This window comes from Petaurus breviceps, unplaced genomic scaffold (assembly GCF_028583685.1).
Source record: "Petaurus breviceps papuanus isolate PSGF00001 unplaced genomic scaffold, PetGlider_PUasm1.0 174, whole genome shotgun sequence".
NCBI classification, from domain to species: domain Eukaryota; kingdom Metazoa; phylum Chordata; class Mammalia; order Diprotodontia; family Petauridae; genus Petaurus; species Petaurus breviceps.
The window spans coordinates 22,035,454-22,046,584 of NW_027185761.1; the positions used below are offsets into that span (position 1 = coordinate 22,035,454).

At 41.2% G+C, this 11,131-nt stretch overlaps 1 long non-coding RNA gene across 1 annotated transcript in view; it reads right to left on the minus strand.

Annotated features, from left to right (window-relative positions):
• The window catches only part of LOC138158035 (uncharacterized), a 47,409-nt gene extending 40,074 nt beyond the window's left edge, over positions 1–7,335 (minus strand). Inside the window, exon 1 of the long non-coding RNA XR_011167535.1 lies at positions 7,218–7,335. This is a non-coding gene — a long non-coding RNA (uncharacterized lncRNA). The remainder of the gene's footprint in view (positions 1–7,217) is intronic.
• Between the last annotated feature and the right edge of the window lie 3,796 nt (positions 7,336–11,131).

Consider the following 11,131-nt stretch of genomic DNA (forward strand, 5'->3'; position numbering starts at 1 on the left):
GACTCCTTTTTAAAATAAAACTTTGAAATTTGACCTAAAAGCAGAAAAACTTTTCTCTTCTTGCTGAGAGTAATCTTTTTGCTCTTTTTAGAGTTTGTGTGTGGGGGGTATGTGTGTGGTATGGTTATGAGGGTGTGTGTGTGTGAGAGAATGACACTTCTGTTATTTGCTGACCAGATTCTATCGTGTATTCTATTTCTAAGTGTCTTAACCCCTTTTTAAACTGTAAGCTCCATGCAGGCTGGGTTGGCATCTGACACCTTTGCATCCCCCTTAGTACCTAGCACGGGGCATGGCTCTTGGCTATTGTTACTATGAAAGTGAAAGAGGGTTGCACAAGGACTGACTATTTTGTAATTGATAATGTAGGCCATTTTGTAATTTTATCTGTTTTATTCCCCTCCCACCCCATAAGAATGTGGGATTAGACTAGGTGATGGGAGAATAATAAATCTACAACTAGAAAGAACCTCAGAAGTCATCCACTTTAACTCGTTAATTTTGCAGATGAGGACACAGGCCCAGAGAAATGAAATGATTTGAGGTCCTTTGCAACTCCAGGACCCTATGATCTTTTCTTCCCTCCCTCCCTGACAAAAATGTTACAAAAGGATGAGAGAGAAGGAGAGAATGCTTTGGAAAATAGAAAGCATTAGAATATTGCATGTGGGTTTCATTTGGGAACAGGTCTTTCCCAGTAACCAATGTGACCAGGGGCAAGTGACTTGCATTCTTTAAACTTTCAGTTTCCTCCTTTGTGAAAATGAGGCAGTTGGCAAATTGGAATTATGCCAGAAACGTCATTAGACTGTTCTTTGGCTGAACTATCTCATGCCTGGATTTATACCTCAAAATAACGAAACTAACGACCAAACTCACCCCACCTAGAACAAAATAGAACTCTTTGTGGTGTCAAAAAAACTAGAAGAAAAGTTGATGCCCATCAATTGGAGAATGGCTGACCCAAAGGGAGCATATTCTTGTGACAACATTTTATCGTGCTTTAAGAATTGAGGAACATGTGGGATTTTTTTTTTTAATGGGGGATAGTAGGCAACATGGTACAGTGGAAAGAATGCTGAATTTGGAGTGCTGGAGTCACATGACCTTTGTTTAAATCCTGGCTCTGCTCTCTTTGGGACCTTGAATAAGGAAGTCACTTACTCTAGGCCTCAACTCAGGTTGGACTAGATGGCCTCTGAGGTCTAGTTCTATTGTCTAGTGATAAATAAAATGAGGCCATTGGACCAAGTAATCTCTTAGCTTCTTTCCAGTTTTGGAATTGTGTGATTCTGACACTCATATGGTAGGCTTCTTTCTAATGTGGAAATCTGTTCAGACTTTTTTTCAGCATGCAGCATGAGTGATGATGGCTCTACTTCTCATTTCGAAAGTCTGATTCTCTGGCCTTTAGATCTGGTCAACATAGTTCTCCTTATACACTCCTTAAGGTCAGGGTCTATGTCCTTTTATTTCTAATGTCACCCTCAGTTCCTCCTCCATAATAGATACTTGGTCACTGAATGAAATAGATAATCAAAAGGAAGCAGCAGGCCCCCATGATATAAAGTCAAAAATGAAGGCTCTGCAGGTAAATTCAGCCACACCCCAAACTTGCTCGGTCTTCCTTACAAGAGTTCAATAAATAGATTCCCCGGCTCCCAGCCAGATGGTGAGGTAACCTCATTTAGGACCTCTGAGGCTCCTTCTCCTTGTTCTTGGCAAGGAGATCCCTCTGGGCCACTCCCAGACTGTCCCGAGGCTTTAGCTGCCCTGCCCAGCAACATACCATTCCTGCTTTCTCGCCAGCTCTGGTAGCCATTTCCAGAGCAGATGGCACAGAGCCAGCTGCCTTTCCATCAGGCACCAGGCCCAGCTTTCCTGTCCCCTCCCTCCTTTCCCCCTACTATTACAACGTTTGGATAAGGAAAAGGGGAATGGTGTAACTCACACTGAGGATACCATCCTTTTCTAGTGGTATGATTTAGTGCTGGTCTCAGAGCCTCCTCTGATTTGGAGAATCAGGAAAGGCCAGTTCTGATACAATTATGAAGTCAGGGGAAATGGTCTTTGGTGCATTCCTACCCACCTTTTCTAACTAACCTCCTGGCTGTCCCCTCCCTCCTTCTTCAGGCCCCGTCTTGGTTCTCATTTCATCAGGGCCATATTCTAGCTGGCTATCAGCTAATAATAAGGTGGTAGCTGATAACAGCTTACTTTGCTCCCCCCTCCTAAGGGTGATTGCCCTGCATTTTCATAGAGGATTTTCCAAACCAAAAGAGTGACATATAATGGTGGAATTTCAGGCATCATGATAGTAAAGAGGAAAAATATTTATGGGTTGGGAGACTTATTTGTGCTCTCAAAGAGCATACTATGTATAATATATGTATACTATACTATCTCTCATATACTATGAGAAAAATTGAGTTACATAGGTGTTTTCGTACTATGCCTACTTACAAGGTAGGCTCTGGACCTCGAGTTAGTCCTAGGCAAGACTGTGGAATAGACAAATGTCCTCAGGACTTCCCAGTTTCAGCCTGATGAAGACCACTAATCTGGCAGTCTTTGACCTGAAGTGTTCTCCTAACTCTGACAATGGCTATTTTTACCTTGAGCAACTATATGTGTTGTCTCACTGATAATGCTTAGCACTGTACCTGACACATAGTAGGTGCTTAATAAACATTGATTGATAGAATGTAAGCCCTTTGCCTTTGCATTCCCTAGTACCTAACACAGTGCCTGGAAAAGAGAAGTGCTTAAATGATCATTGATTGTTTGACTTAGTTTTCTCCCCTGCAAAGTGTGTGTGTGTGTGTGTGTGTGTGTGTGTGTGTGTGTGTGTATGGGATGGGGGTGTTGAACTAGGTAAATGATTGCTAAGGCTACTCTAAAATTTTGCAGTAGCTTTTGAAACCTATTACCATAGGTATCTATTGGAGACCTCCTATCGCAACCCAGGGTTTCCATGGTGTCTTCCCTCACCCCCAACTTCAATCATCTCAGGTTTGTTGCTTCCATTTACTTCATGATTAAGGTTTGTCTTTACTTATTTATTTAAACATTTCTTTTTTTTTTTAATCTTAAACTCCAAATTCTCTCCCTCTCTCCCACACCTCCACCACTCACTGAGAAGGCAAGCAATATGATATCAATTATACATGGGAAATCATGCAAAACAGATTTCCATGTTGGAAAAAAAGCAACAAAAATAAAGCGAAAAAATCATATGTTCATTTGTACTCAGAGTTCATCACTTCTCTTTCTGGAGATGGATAGTATTTTTTTTTTTATCATGAGTCTTCTGTAATTGTCTTGGATCGCTGTATTGATCAGGGCAGCCAAGTCTTTCTCAGTTGATCATCATAACATTGTGTGAGATTACTGTCTACAATGATCTAGTTCTTCTCAGTTTTACTTTGCAATAGTTCATAGAGGTCTTACCATATTTTTTCTGAAACCACCCTTCCTCATCATTTCTTATAGCACTTACAGTACTTATGGCACTTACAGTACTTTGTTACAATCATATACCACAACTTGTTTAACCATTCCTCAATTGGTGGGCATCCCCTTGATTTCCAATTCTTTGCCACCACAAAAAAGCTGCTATAAATGTGTGTGTGTGTCCACACATACATATAGGGACTGGGTAGGTGGTACAGGGAATCAGGAAGACCCATCTTCCTGAATTCAAATCCAGCCTCAGATACTTACTTGCTGTGTGACCTGAGGGGAGTTACTTAGCCTTGTTTGCCTCAGTTTCCGCATCTGTAAAAATGAGCTGGAGAAGGAAATGGCAAAACACTCTAGTATCTGCCAAAAAAATGTCCCGAAGGGGCTGTGAAGAGTCAGATACAACTAAAAAGCCAGTTCAACAACAACAGATAGGTCCTTTTCCTTTAATCTCTTTGGGATACAGACCTCAGAGAGGTAAAGATTAACCTTTAAACTGAAGTGAACTTCATCCCCTAAGGGCCCTCCCTGTCACCTAAGCTGATAAATTGCTGTGGCTCCTGTGAGCTATTGTGGTTCTTGAGTTAATTGGGAAGATATAGAAGGCTCTCCAAAGTAATGTGCATTTTAATAGGGGTTTAACATCTTAGTGGTGTTAGAATGAATTTGGAGTGATGAAGTGGAGATTGGCTTGATTGAAGTGGAAGGGGCTTAATTGGTGAGTAATGGGTTCTAAAGTAGGATTAGTAGAGTCTGGACACATTATCAAAGGCTCAGAAATCAGGCTGAGGGATCATGGACTTCAAACTCATGGCAAAAATCTGGAGATTTTTGAGGAGGGAAATGTAATAAAAACCAATGTTTTAGGTAGATTAATCTGGCCTTGGTGCACAGGGTAGTTGGAGACTATCAGAATGGTCAGAAGTCCATTAAAATAAAAGCATAGGTAGGGAAAACCATGTGGTCAAGAATACAGAAAGGAAGACTGGAAGGTGCCATAGTTAAAACTTGGAAATGTTACTGACGGCTGATCTTGGCAATGAAAATGATGGAGAATCAAGAGCTATATCTGGGAGATACTTCAAAGAAAGAATGACAGAACTTGATGTCTCCAAAAAAAGAGGCAGGGACAGAAGGAAGGTAAAGAGTCAGAGATGTCTCCAAGGTGATTTCGAGATTGAACGTACCAAGGAAGTTGGAAAGGGGAGCCACTTCCGAAGAGAAAATGAGATGAGTTTGGTTTGGGATATGAGAAGTTTTAGATGCTAAGTACTAAGACTACCTAATGAGGAAGTTCTGTAAAAGTGTGAGAGTTAAGATGAACTGAAGGACCCTTTCTAAGGGTATCCATTCATTCTTAACTCTCTAATTCTCTAGTTTCTGGAGGGCAAGGACCAGAGCAATAGCCTTTGTTTCTGGGCTATTGTTGAGTTACATAACACTTTTGTGAATTGCTTGAGTTCTGGAGAACATATATGTGTGTATGTATATACAACATACATGCATATATACACATATACTCCATATTATATATTTACTTACCCATATATATGTATGTACATACACATACCAGAAAATATCCCATTATTCTGTCACTTCAAGTCAACCAGCATTTATGAACCACCTTTCCTGTACCAGGTTCTATGTTGAGATAGATAGGGATCCTTTAAGGATGGTATGGATATTCTCTTTATTGTAAGGTCATGCGTAGGGTGGGAGAACAGATGAACATGGCCAAGGATGGAGAACAGGAAAGATTATGGTGAGAAAGAAATACACTAAGGGAAGATTGGCCAGAGCAGGAAGAAAAAGGCAGATAGCTCTAAGAAGACAAAGAGACATTGACCATGGAGCCTGAGGGAAAGTTTTAAGACAAATGGAAAATATTTGGAGAGACTTTTCTTCCCTGTTTTGCAAAATAGAGAGGCAACCTAGTACAGTGAAATGCATTCTGGACTGGCACTTTGAGACTGAGACACCTGGCTTCAAATCCAGCCCCCAGTAATTATTAGGTTTGTGTCATTGGAAAGGTCACTTAACTTCTCTAGCCTCATCCACAAAATAGGAATAGCAAAAGCATTTACTTGCTGTAAGGTTCAAATGAGATGTTTTAAATATAAATGCTCTGTCATCCTAAAAGCAGAGTGACATCTAAGGCAGTATGGGGGGGGGGGCTTTGCCCTAGGGCACCAAAATGCATATGCTTAAAACAACACAATAAAATCATATACATGTTTAAATGTAAATGTTTTAATATTTCCATTTTGATATTAACATTTAAATAAAATATGTATCAAATAAAAATGTTTAAATTTTTTAAACTTGTTGCATTTATATTTTTAAAGCACTTTGACTCTTACAGAGTTGAAATAGGAGTGAGATCATTCGAGGCATAGAAGACAGCCAGTACAAATGTACACAGTTGGGAGATGTAGTATCATTTATGAGGAACAGAAAGTAGACCTCTATAGCAAGACTGTAGATTCCTTGGAAGGGAATTAAGTGTCAGAAGACAATAGTAATAGGTAAATTGAGAGGAAAAGAAGATTTAAGTGAAAGATAATGAATTATATTTTGGATATGTTGAGTTTGAGATGCTTATGGGACATTCAATTCAAGATGTCCAAAAAGCATTTGGTGATGTTGAAGTGGACAGAGGTTAGGACCAGATATATAGATCTGGGAACCATATGTATGCACAGGAGTGATAACTGAACCCCTGAGATTTGATAAGACCACTGATCAAGATCGTTTAAAGGGAAAAGAGACCCTAGAACAGAGCCTTGAGGAAGACCCTTAGTTAGTGGATGTGAGCTGAAGAACCAGTGAAGAAGACCAAGAACAATCAGTCAGAAAAGGAGGAGGAAAACCAGGAGAGAACAGTGTCATGAAAACCAGGAGAGGAGAGAGCTTCCATAAAGAGAAGAGTGAGCAACAGCGACAAAGGTTTCAGGGAGATTGAAGAAGGATGAGGCCATTCGATTTGGCGATTAAGAGATCATTGGTAGCTTTGGGGAGAGCAGTTTCAGCTGAAAGACTAGGTCTGATAACACATTGCAGGCAGGTTAGGAGTGAGAGAGAAGGAAGGGGAGGCCCTAATTATAGATAGTTTTCTCTAAGAGTTTAGCCATGAAAAACAGGATGAGAGCTAGCAGGGAGTAAAGGTATGGGCATGTTTGTAGGCAACAGAGAAAGATACAGTACAGAGGGAGAAACTGAAGATCAGAGAGAGAGTGGGCTTGCTAGTGGGGGTCTTAGAGGCTATATAATCCCACTCCCTCATTTTAAAGTTGAGAAAATGGACTCAGAGGAGGGGAAGGGTTGGAGAGTAAGCATCCTGGCAGGATCTGAACCCTGCTTCTTTTCCTCCCTATGCCATGCTGCCTTCCCCTCAGAGAAAAAGAGACAAAGGCAATGAAAAAGGAAAAGAGAGAAGATCATAGGATTTGAAGATTATCTAGTCCTATCTTTTCCAATTATTGATGAGGAAACAGAGAAGTAAAATGACTTTCCTAAGGTTATACAAGTAATAAGCAGCAAAATTGGGGCAAAGAGGCAGGGAGTGTTCTCCCCCATCGACAAGGTTTAAATCGCTTAAGAGGAAGTCTTGGGCATCAAAGAAGAGGCAGGCTACCTACGCAGTATGATTTCAGAGACCTACAAAGGTCCTCCCCACAAATCCAATTCCCAAAATACCTCTACCCGCCTGGCATGCTGATGCCTGAAATTGCACAATTAGCTATTCATTCACTTACCCTAGGGCTTTGTCCAGCACTAAAATTCAAATACTCCAGGGAGGAGTAATAATAGGCTGAGTCCTGGGTGTCCAAAGTACAGCCAAATGCAGTTAGGCTGGTCCCTGGGAGTTCTGCCTGCCGCAGATGTTTAGCAAAAATATGTTTTGCCCAATTAGCCTGCATAAATTAACAAGTAGTCAGGGAGGACCTAAGCACCTGATATTTCTGGCTATGGGGCCAAATTCTGGGGAGTATTTGGGCACACCTGGCTCTGGGAGAATGCATTCTCTTTTATAAAGCCACTAAAATTACTGCAGAGTCACCACAAGTTACAAGCAAGGGGAGATATGCTTCTGATTAATTATACTTGTACTTTGCCCGGACTTTTTCTTTATCTCTATCTCACACTTGACCTGTGCTAAAGTTATCTGGATATGTGTCTTATTCCCTAAGTTCCCTGATAGCAGAACCTAACTAGGCTATTTGAATTTTGCTATGGCCCCCTGTCTTGAACATGGTATCCCACAGTGTTCTGGGGGAAGTGTTTTCCCCATTCTTTTGCTAATTGTTTGAGTTCAAATTAAGTATTTTACTCTAAAAATACATGTCTCAATTCCATTCTGATAGTCTGAAAATTGCATTCATGTGATTTTAGAGTTTCCCAGTGCAGCTGAGATGGGAATTGAGCCCAGTGACATTGTCTTTTCATATAATTACCCCATGTTGAACACCCTAGTTCATGTGAATCTCGATCTGGGTAGGTGTTCATGGAACATTCTAGTGAGTCAAGCAAAGGCTACATGCATTAACACTGTAGGAATACATCAGGAATTTGAGGGCAAGGGTCTGGCCTACATTGATATTTAAGGTCTAAATTGCTTGCATGTGTAGCATGTAGCCTTGTACTAGCAAATTACATTGCCTACATTTTTTTTACTGGTTGCATCTGCATTGGTGGGCTACACTGAGGATTTATTTTTCCTTTTCAAATTCTAGGCTATAATTTAATATTGTTTGTTTTTTGGGACAGACTCTGTTAGCAAGCCAGACAAGATGCCTCAAGGAACTATTGTGCCATTGTGTACTGAAGTATATATTGGTGTCTTGCAATGTATTGCATAACTGTGCATTGAAGTGAGTTTGTGTATTTGTATACTGAGGGGCATAGGAGGAAGATGGCTGCCATGACTGCTCAGTTACTAGAAAATGGCTGCTCTTTGGTGGGATGGGGTTTCCTTGATGTCTCCTGGCTATAGGTACAGGCTGAAGGCGATAATGAGGATTATGAAGCTTTACACCATATGCTGTAAAGTCTTTGGAGAGATTTCAAGTCACCACTACATTATATGAACTGCCTGAAATGGTAAGGGCATTTCTAGATCCCCAAAGAGACCATTTATTGAAGGGCAGCACTGAGAAATAAATTACAAAATCCACTGCTGACCAAGTGTTGGTGTGGAAGTGTGAAGTCTTCATTCAGAGAGGAGAGTAGTGTGAGGACAATCCAAAAGGCCTGCTGAGGGGAGGGACACCCTTGTCAGCCTTTTGTAACCCAATGGCAACAGGGTCAAGGGTGGGTTTCCTTGGAACGGTCATAAGCCAGCCATATGGAAAGTCACAGATAATTTCAAAAGGATGTCTTGACACATTCAAGGATGAACTCTGAGTCTTGACTAGGACTTGCAATGGAAGAGGCAAGGTAGGAGAGGCTGAAGTAGAGAAAACAAGCTTAATGGAACAGGTAGGACAGCTCTCTGAATTCAATTCCATAAGCAGTTATTAAACACTAAGGATGTGCCAGGTAGCAGGTCACAGGCTGGTGGACAGAAATGAAGCTGACCCTACCTTCAAGGCTCTTATATTCTACTTGAGATGGGGATGGGGTTGGGATTTAGCCAAGGAGATTGAATAAGGAGCCCTGGGAGGTTAGAGACAAAGAAGAGGGGACCTGGGATGAATTGAATAGAGTAACTGAGATTGGCTCTTGCCCTAGGGGAGGGTGCTTGGTTGGAGAGCAGCTAGGGGAATAGGGAATGTTAGGAAGAGAGGCAAAGCTGGGGGCCCCAACACTGAGAGAGAAGACACCAGCCTAAACTGAGTGCTTGCCTGGACTCATATCCTTGGAAGAAGGAGGAGATATGCACTGAGATTTGGTTGTGCTATTTAAAGACAATATTGTGAAACTTGATTAGGTCTGTGCAATTTAGGGCACAATTTGTGGAGGGTTTTGGTCACCTATGACAGTTTAAATGTGTGTATGTATGCATGCATGTATGTATGTATATGTATATGTATACAGAGAGAAAGACACACAACAACTTTACTAAGATTTGTAAAAATGAGACTCCCCACATGGAATTCAATTCAGACTGACAGATTAAGTGACTCTTCTGCTTACACTGGATGAGGGGACAAGAAGACTCAAAGTCATAAATTTAGAATTGGAAGAGAACTCAGAGACCGTCTAATCCAGCCCCTTTGGTTTCCATAGGAGAAACCCAGGGAAATCAAGAATTCATTAGAAGCTGCATTTGAACCCAGGTCCTTCGACTCCAGAGCAAATAGTCTTTCTACCATATAACTCATTCAAGTTGATAATAATAACTCATAGTGGCTAACATTTATATAGCACTTTAATATGTGCTAAGTGCCTTACAATAATTATCTCATTGGGTCCTCTAACAACCCTGGGAGTTAGAAGCTATTATTATCCCATTTCACAGGTGAGGCAAACAGAAGTTAAGTGACTTACCCAGGATCATACAACTAGTAAGCATCTGTTCCTCACTAGCTGTCCACAATTTGGGGCAAATCATTTAACCCATCTGAGCATCTCCACCCCCTCCCCACATCTATTAAATGAAGGGTTTAGATTTATCATAAATGAAATATAATTACCCCTTGGGATTTATCATTCAGGAAAGTAGGACACTTTTCTTTTTCAATTGTCATCACAGTTACCCTATACCTTGAGTTCTACTAGCTATAACCAAGAAACTTTGGTGGGCTAGGGTTATATTCTTTAGAGCCTGGGATGATTCCACACACTCCATCTTTGTTTCCTGATTCCTTTCTAGTGGAGCACAGCTTCTGGTAAATCAAGGCATATGTCCATCTGGTCATAGTCACAGCAATATAAAGCTTAACCTCTTAGGGCTTACTATTTTAGTGCTGTTCCTGAAGTCAGCTGTGTCAATCTTTGGCCTCAGTCTTCTTTACCCTTCTTGAAGGCTCAGCTTTGTTTTTTGGCTGGCTCTTTTCCCAAGGGATTTAGTCTCAGCTGCTTTGGTGGGATCTCATTGATCTGAATCTCTGTAGATTTGAACCCAAATCTGCCAATTCTAAATCCGATGCATCAGAGAAGAAAGACAATTCTAACAAGTAGGGAGATTGAGAAAGCCTCAGGTTTGTCCTGAAGTAAACCTTAAAGGAAGCTATGTATTCCAAGAGGTCTACAGAGGTGAGGAGGGAGTGCATTCCAGGCATGGGCCATGGCAAGCAATGGAATGACCAGTTCAGGGAATATACAAGTAAGCCACTTTGGCAGGAACATAACACATTGTGATAGTAATGGCAATTAAAGATTCCCCTGTATTGGCTTGGTTTTCAAATTGATTGTATTAAAACCCAGAGTTTGTTAATCCCACCTGTGGGATGGGCTTGTTGATGTGAAAAGAAAGTCCTGAAGTGGGAGGAGCTGGTGATGTAGATTTGGAGAGACAAGAGAGAGGCGGAAGTTCTTTTTGGAAGCAGCACCTCGTGGAGAGAGAGAGACTAAGAGATTGCTGGTGGCCGCTTTGAATTGCCCTGGACTTTTGAGACCTGCCCCCTGAGCTGCCAAGGACTGAGGAGACATGGCTGTTTTGCTGGTACTTTGTCTGTCTGTTTTGATGTTATTTTGCCAGATTTGTCCACTGGTGAAAGACTGTCCT